The sequence below is a fragment of the Acanthochromis polyacanthus genome, chromosome 2, assembly GCF_021347895.1.
Source record: "Acanthochromis polyacanthus isolate Apoly-LR-REF ecotype Palm Island chromosome 2, KAUST_Apoly_ChrSc, whole genome shotgun sequence".
Taxonomy (NCBI): domain Eukaryota; kingdom Metazoa; phylum Chordata; class Actinopteri; family Pomacentridae; genus Acanthochromis; species Acanthochromis polyacanthus.
Window position 1 is genome coordinate 33868 of NC_067114.1, and position 8802 is coordinate 42669.

General features: G+C 39.6%; 1 long non-coding RNA gene across 1 annotated transcript; it reads right to left on the reverse strand.

Annotated features, from left to right (window-relative positions):
* Positions 1-7883: 7883 nt before the first annotated feature.
* Positions 7884-8383, reverse strand: LOC127532439 (uncharacterized). The gene is made up of 3 exons (XR_007939884.1): positions 8254-8383; positions 8054-8127; positions 7884-7947 (listed from the first exon to the last, which is right to left on the reverse strand). It is a non-coding gene; the product is annotated as an uncharacterized LOC127532439 (long non-coding RNA).
* Positions 8384-8802: the final 419 nt, after the last annotated feature.

Genomic DNA, 8802 nt, shown 5'->3' on the forward strand with positions numbered 1-8802 from the left:
GCCGGTTCTGTCACGGGTTTCCTGGTTACAGATGCTGTCACTGTCACTACCATAGACATAATAAAGAGTAGACGCCGCTTGGGGTGCTGCGCAGCGAGAAATACAGCCGCCATCTTGGACCGGTCAGCCGCTCCACTCAGCGCTGTTTGACAGCGCATTTAATCCATCTTAACTCTGAATATTAAACTGATTTTCACACGTTTTTTATTTTTATTTTTTTACTGCATTTTTTTACAGTGTCTGCAAAATACCTGTCTACAGCTGAGCTTAATATCAGAATATTCGATTATCTATTAATCTCGCTATGAATATTAAAATACGCCGAACCATTTGTCCTGTATCATAGCTACATGTATGACGTTTGCAGCAAAAAATAAAAATAAAAACGCGTAAAAATCAGTTTAATATTCAGAGTTAAGATGGATTAAATGCGCTGTCAAACAGCACTGAGTGGAGTGGATGACCGGACCAAGATGGCGGCCCCACCGCTCGTCAGCCCCAATAGGCAGTAGCGGTTGATGCGGCGTCTACTCTTTATTATGTCTATGGTCACTACCCGATCCGTCCCGGAAACCTGATTTGTACTGCGCATGTGCGGAAAGTACGTCACTTGCGCTACTAGCCATTTTTGCGACAGCTCAGGAATTCTTTGCCTCAGCCCCTAGCCATTTGTGACAGACAGCTCAGCAATTCTTTTTTTTTAATTTTTATTTCCAAAAGTCACAGGTAACATCCAATATCCAACACATGATACTGAAACATACAGTGACAGAGTTAACAAAAATCACTTTGAAGGAGAAAAGAAAAGAAGAAAAAAGAAAGGAAAAAAAACAAAACAGAAAAACAAACAAAAAACATACACAAAAAACAGCTGAGCAAATTTAAACAATTGTAGCAAATTAAATTTTTTACAAATGTTAACTGTTTTTATTGCTTTCTGGTTATCAGATGGGTTATTGACTTTAAATAATATTCAAATTCTTTATGGAAGACCAGATAATTTGGCTTTTGATTGCTGAATTTTGCTTTATGAATATGAAATTTTACTAATATCAATATGAGATTGATGATAAAGGCTTTGTCTTTTTCATATCCATTCTGTGCGTAAACCAGGGGCGGCTGGTCAATAGAGGGCGCTAGAGCGCCGTCCTCTCTGTCTCACATCATGTAGAGTCACAGCCCTTCCTTTAATAAAACGTTTTTTTAAAATTACATTTACATGTATATCCCATGTTTTTTAACAAGCAAAATGGATAATAGAGCCTGTAGAGAGTTACTAAAATGTATAATTTGTAATAAAAAGTCAGATTATAAACGTCATATCCGGCCGGGGCACACTCATCTTTCCCCATTGACTCTCGTTATAACTTTGACATGCGCAGTTCGTTCCTCTTCAATACAAGAGATAGCAGACCACAGGGCGCAGGATGACAGCGCCCCGCTGAGTGATCAGAGCGATCAGAGGGAGACAGCCTGTCTCCCTCTGATCGCTTTACACACCACCGGCCATGGGGTGGCAGCAGAGAGCGTGTCAACGTCTTGGCTGACAGGATGCAGTGAGGCAGGTGCTTTATTTTCCTCCCCTTGCCTGCTTTTTCAAACCACGGGAACTGATCATCCCTGGATTCAGACAGGTACTTACTTTTTGTCATTTAATAATGTAAATAGAAATGTTAGTTGACACAAGTGGCACTTTGGACTCAAAGCCTGTTGATTTTCATATGTTCTGAAATCTGAGGAATTACTGTTTTTCTTTATTTTTATTGTAAATATTTAATGTTAGTTGACAGAAGCACTTTGGGCTCAAAACCTAAGATAAGATAAAGTTTTATTTGTCACATGCACAGTTATACATAGTATAATCCTCGACCCTCCAGAAAAACGTGATTATGCGATCGCATGAATTCCCGCATTAATCACCAAAATGCCGCTGATTATGCGGGGGTCAATTATTTCCCAAAAGGCCGCATAATCCCCGCAAAACAGCGCATAATTCCCGCAAGAATCTCACATTTCCACGAAAAAAGAGAAATATGCGGGTCCTGCTTGATTTCACAATTTCCGCATAAAATGAGAAAACTATAACCAATATAAATGGAGTTGTGAGGGAGTTTTTATGTGACGCCCGGCCTGACGTCATCAGTTCGCGCATTCACACACACACTGGAAGCACGAGCTGATGCGGCGCGTGGCGCCAGTGTTGCCAACTTAGCGACTTTCTCGCTAATTCTAGCGACTTTCCAAAGCGTCCTAGCGACTTTTTTTGTCAAAAGCAGCTATCCACAAATCTAGCGACTTTTTCTGTCAGGAAAACTCGGATCATTCTGCAGTTACTGTCCTCAACAAGCATGCTGCTGTGAGCTTCTCCCCCTCCCAAAGCACAGGCTGTCAGTCCAGTAACCCCGCAGCAGTCCCAGTGTCTGATTAGAGGACACATCCCTCCGCGGCCAGATGGCAGGTGAATCGCGCATATTTTTGCATATTTCACAACTATTCACATACTTTGCAACTTTCCTGCAGCTTGAAAGACAGCTACTTTTGATAAAACTGAGCTTGTAGCACATTGTCTGCCTTACAACGATGGGAAAGAGGCATCGTTTATGCTTTAACAATATATGTCTAATGAGTTATTGATGCCAGAAGTCTGAATCTGTGAATGTCTTTTCAATTTTACTGAACTGTGGCCCTGAGGAGTCGTGGTGGGTGTCCTTTTTTTTCGTTTCTGAAAGGTGGCAACCCTAGTCTCAGGTGTCCTGGCAAAGTCCCCAAGACCATCGCAGTATTGTCAAACCAACATTACTAACAATTTTTAGATCTGTCTGTGCATTGCATGTTGGTTAAGCTGTGTTAAATCTGTGAGCATATAATACAAGATCAACACGTCTGAAGGTCTGCGAAGGCAGAAAGCAAGTCAGATAGTGGTGATGAGGTCAGTATCTGTGCACAGTTCTGCCAAATAGTTGAACATTACACATTTACACTACATCTCTGGAATTAATCTGCTTGTTTTGTAGGTGGACCATACCATTACTGTTATGTTGTTGTTTTCAAAGTTGCCCCACATCGTGACGACATTAAATGGCTAAAATGAACTTTTTGAAACACTTTGATGAGCTCCACATGATTGTTCTGTTGATTTACAGTTATACTAGCATGGAGCTCACTAGTCATACTGTTTCAATTCATTCATTTTGACTGACTCCAAAGTCTCACCCCAACCAGTCGAGGCAGATGACTGAATTCTCTGATCCTGGTTCTGTCCGAGCTTTTTATTCCGCTGTATATTAAAGGGGAGTTTTTGGTTCTTTCTCCCCGTTGCTGACTGTTTGCTCAGAGGGAATTCAAAGGCAACTTTGGGTTGTAACTTAATATGTTATGTGCTATAAGATTACACAGATTGTGAATTGGCACCATATAAATAAAACAGAATTGAATGAACTGAGGGCTGTATGGCCGTGGTTTAGCACTTTTGCCTCACAGCTGGAAGAACCCCGGTTCGCGTCAATGCCTTCCCGGGGTCTGAATGTTCTCCCTGTGCATACGTGGGTTTTCTCCAGGTGCTCCGGCTTTCTCCCACATTCCGGAAACATGCTGAGGTTAATTGGTAATTCTAAATTGTACATAGTTGTGAATGTGAGTGTGATTGTTTGTCTGTATATGTAGCCCTGCGACAGACTGTCACCTGTCCAGGGTGTCCTCTGCCTTCACCCTAAGTCAGCTGGAATAGACTCCAGCCCCCGCGACCCCAATGAGGGTTAAGCAGTGTGAAAATGGATGGATGGATGAGGGACTAAACTGAAATGAATTTTAGCCATACCATTGTCATGATGTGCGATTAAAACACTGAAGCCTTGGACTTCTTGACTTTATAAGAATTATAAAGACCTACGAGACCCTACTTTGAATTCTGTTTTAAAAAATTGTATTTTACTTCCTCCCAAAACTGTTCAATACCACGAGGGTGTTAGCAGAAAGAATGGAACATGCCATAATGATAAGACTTTAAAAATAATGAATATTTTAATACACAGATTTTTCATTTCGCTTGTTGATATGTGTTGCACATTGGATGCAGAATTTTACACAGATTTCTGCTAATTAAATGCACCAGTACATAAGCACTGAAGTCCACTTATTACTATTTTTAGTCTTCGTTTTATGCATTCTTCCAGAGTTATTTTAGCTGCGTAACTCATTACACAGCTTTGAGAAAACCCATACAATTTATAAATCAATTTGTGCATCTCGATTGAGAGCAGTGCACTATAGTTGTGGTAGTGTTTCATTGTACGTTTTTAAATACATTTGTGGAAAAAAAATGCTCTAAAGATCCCAATCACAATGAATGGAAAGTCAACAGGTGCAACTGCCAAACTGAGCCATCTTTGGAACCTTTTAGCTCTAGAATATTTTGCCATAGAAATGTTATTCAGTGTTTAAACAGGTCACAAGGCTTTAAATGCTATTCGTCTAAATCTGTATTTTTGAATCTTTTATATTTTGTACACAGTTGCAGTTTATGTTTGATAAATTTTTGCAAAATTCATAATTTCCATTCAGCTGGAGTAAGTGAAATCACATGTAATGCCACCCCCTCTAAATTTTAAGAGGGTGGCATTACACTTCTCACAAGTTCTACATTACAGGAAGAATTCCTACATAAAAGTGTGGCCATTTTGGGTTTTTTTTACTCAGCATGACTGTCATTGCAATAGGACTTGAGTTGTTCTTTGTTTTTTTGTTGTTGTTTTTTAAATCATAAATCACCACAGAGTATAGAGTGCATTGACCAAAACTCTCATTGACTCTAATTATATCTGTGCTCTAACATTTTGGCAGAAAATCAGAAATGGTGAGTCTCTAATCTGTCATACAAAATACATCAGTGCGTTCAAACAAGATTGTACTTCACACAGGCAAAGAATTTTTTCATGTAACTTAATTTTTGAGCTGCAGCTGGTAATCCTTAGTCTGCCTGTCTGCTCCCCTCTCTGCTCCCAAACTCTGTCTTGATGCTGGACTAAGAAAGAAGGACTCCAAACAAGACTGCCTCTATCAGCATGTATGATGTTATTGTGTGGGTTCTATCAGCAGGACACATCTATCGGCAGCTCTAAGGCAAATCAACATACCTGTTACTAATGATAATACGTGTTCTAACGGCTCTAACATGTCCCTCACCCATATCCATCCACCATAGAGTGTTAACTGGCTCCACATCTGTTGGGTTAAACTTCTAAATAAGAATCTCTCCCTGGTAACAGTGGGTTAAGGATCTATAACAGCTACATGTTGTTCTTTTCTTTAAATAGGAACAAGACTCTACATATTTCACTTATTACACATCCTCAGCTCCATTCCTTGATTCCTCACATCTTAGTCCCTCCCACCAGAGATTCAAATGGGGGAGGCAATGAGGTGATGTGAGGAGACGAGTCCATCCATCCATTATCTGTACACCGCTTAATCCTAGGTCTCACAGTCTCATCCTGTTGCTCCTAAAGCATTTAAGGAGCAAAAAGGGGAGACATAGGAACTATTTCTCATTGATGTCTCACTTATGTCTCAACTGTAGTCTCACTCAGGTCTCAAGTATGTCTCTCTTATGTCTCAAACTGATCTCACCTTGTTGCTCCTAAAATGCTTTAGGAGCAACAAGGTGAGAATCACATTGTTGTGTCTTTAAGACATGATTGAGCAGTAAAATTTTCCTCTGGGTAGGGTTACGGAGGGGCTGGGCTGGAGTCTATCCCAGCTGATTTAAATCGAAGGTAGGAGACATCCTGGACAGATCACCAGTCTATCACAGAGTTCTATATACAGACAGACAAGCACTCTGGCATTCACACCTACAGACAATTTAGAATCACAAATGAACCCCAGCATGTTTTTGGACTGTGGGAGGAAGCCGGAGAACCCAACAAAAACCCACGCATGCACACGGAGAACATGCAAACTCCATGCAGAAAGATCCCAGGCTTCGGCCAGGACATGAACTGGGGATCTTCAAGCTGCAAGGCGACAATGCTAACCACTGAGTCACTGTGCGGCCCCGAAGACATGAGAAACGTTTGTGAAACAAGATGAGCCTTACCAAGGTTGAGGGAAGGAAGTTTCCGTATGTGGGCTTTTCAAGTAAAAAGTAACTCTCTCATTCAGGTCTACACTCCCCTCCTCTCTCTATGCTCGGCCAACATAAGGCACTGGATCCAACCACCACAACAGGGCCGGTCCAGAGCTAGACTTCTCCTCTGTGGTTCCCCAGTGGTGGAACGAGTTACCAAACTCTGTTCAATCTGCAGAGTCTCTCTCAATCTTTAAGAAAAGACTACAAACCCAGCTCTTCACTGAACATCTTTGCACTTTACAGACTGCAAAAAATGTAAAATAAAAAAATAAAAATGAAAATCCTATTAGGTCTGCACTGCCTGTAGACACTGTGTTCCTATTATCACACTTAAACTCAGTTTATGGCTCCAGATTTTCTCCTGACTACATCCTTGCTTGTGTTCTATCTACTCTCAGATGTACGTCGCTTTGGATAAAAGCGTCTGCTACATGAATGGGGAGAATTGCAGAAAATGTAGTTGGATTTTTTATAAAACTTAAATGGATGCATTGATGTTAGAGTGTCAAAACAAATCATCCTAATGTTCAAAGGACCTTCTGAAACATTGCTTCTTTTGTTTTTCTTTTTCACACACATATTGATAGACAAACCATTTGTATGTTTGGGTTCATTTTCACAATGAAAGTCAATACCCAGAAACAAAGCTCAGTGAACACATTGTAACCTGGATTTTAACTGGTAATATACTTAAAAATCATACCTGATATGTAATTATAGCAAGACATATCAACCAGCAGAAGCTGCATTTAACATACTAAAAATCTATCTATCTATCTATCTATCTATCTATCTATCTATCTATCTATCTATCTATCTATCTATCTATCTATCTATCTATCTATCTATCTATCTATCTATCTATCTATCTATCTATCTATCTATCTATCTATCTATCTAATCTTTTGTAAACAGTCATAAATGTTTACTAACATCAACCACCAGTGGTATTCATAGCTGGAGGTTGGGAATTAAAAGGATAAATAATAGTATTATAGTGTAACACAGCTGCAGTTAGCACACAAACAGAACAGAGTCCATATATTTTACATTTATGAACTTTATTTGGCAGTGTGGTCAGGTGAAAAACATGATTTAAACTTGAGAGGAGAAAATTTGAACAAATTCTCAAGAAACATTTAAACCAAGAGGAAATAGAGCTGACATTAAAAATGCACTTCAAACTGGTTTTCATTCACTTCTTGGTTCCTGGTTACATTTCAGATATTAGAATGGAGCAGCTGTTGTAGTCGTTGCTGCTGTAGTAGTTGTAGCAGCAGTAGGAAACAGGAGGTGTGTTTAAGGACAGATTTTAAGATCTGTTTACTTCTTAAAGCATACTTTCCTGATTTTACGGGAGATGTAGTTTCATTAGAACTGTCTTTGGTTTCTCTCAAAAGTTTTTTACTTTTTCCAACACTGGTTTTCATCCATCGAATTGTGTTTTTTTTTTTCAATGTGACAATTTTTTGATTTCTCTGTTTTATTTTTTTAGTCTTGTGGAGCACTTTAATGAACTTGGAATTTGAAAAGTGCTCAAAAACTAAAGATTATTATCCTCGAAAGAAGGCAAGAAAAGCGTGGACAAGTTGTGTTAGTTGTGCTGCAGACAAAGTGGTAGTAGCACCAGCAGCAGTAGTTGTAGCAGTTGTAGCCTTAATGGAAAACAGAAACATTTTGTTGTCAAACAATCAGAAATTTTATAGTAACTGATGTTCATGTGTGGTTTGAGTCTAGAGGATGGAGAAGGAACTCACCTCATCAGAAGTAAAATCAGAACCAGCGTTTGAGCGGGCAAATCGTTTGTGTCCTCCATCCATCTGTAGAAAATCCACAAGTTATGTCACCTGGATTCTACTTTATTACAATAATAGTATATTGTACATATTATATATATTATTTTGAGTATAATAAAGCCACACTTACAGGACTGGCCAGAGCGAGGCTCAGGAGGCATCCAAGAACAAGTGCTACCTTCAGCATGGTTTCAGTGATCACACCTGAAAAAAACAATAAAAAATAATATAAACTTTCTCAAATGAACTATTCAGTCAAAAAACAAACTAAATCGATATTCAACCATCATTCTTCAGAAAATACTGCCAAAAAGCGTTTCATATAATTACCGTCAGGTCTTAGCTTCAGCAGACTGTCTCACAGATGATCAGGGAGGTTGTTGTGGTGTTGCTCTGAACGTGGAGCTTTTCTTATATACACTTTCAGGAGCAGCATTGTTGGGAAACTGCAGCTGTTAGGAAATCTTCCACCGCCACATTTCAAGGTGTGTCTAATGATTGCAGACAGAATCCACATCCCTATTAGATCGAGGCAGATAAAGAAAAATCTGGCCAGATCAATCTTGCTCATTGAAATGACAGGTCTGTTCCTATCATTGTGGCTTATAGGATTCCCTGCTCAGTAACCAACTGATCCAGCTGATCCAGCTGCTGTAGAGGATGCTGACTGTCAAACTTTATCCAGCTGGTTTCAAAGAATTTTCTGAAGATCGATATGACATCCCAGAAGACAGTTCCATCAAGGGTCGGCTGAGCAGCTCTGTCACTTATCTGCAGCTCCGTGCTGCAAAGACAGATGTCAAACATCTAAAAGTATGAAGAAACTTCTCTACAGTTGATGCAGAAAATATTCGTTGCCACAACAGTAACAAGTTGTGC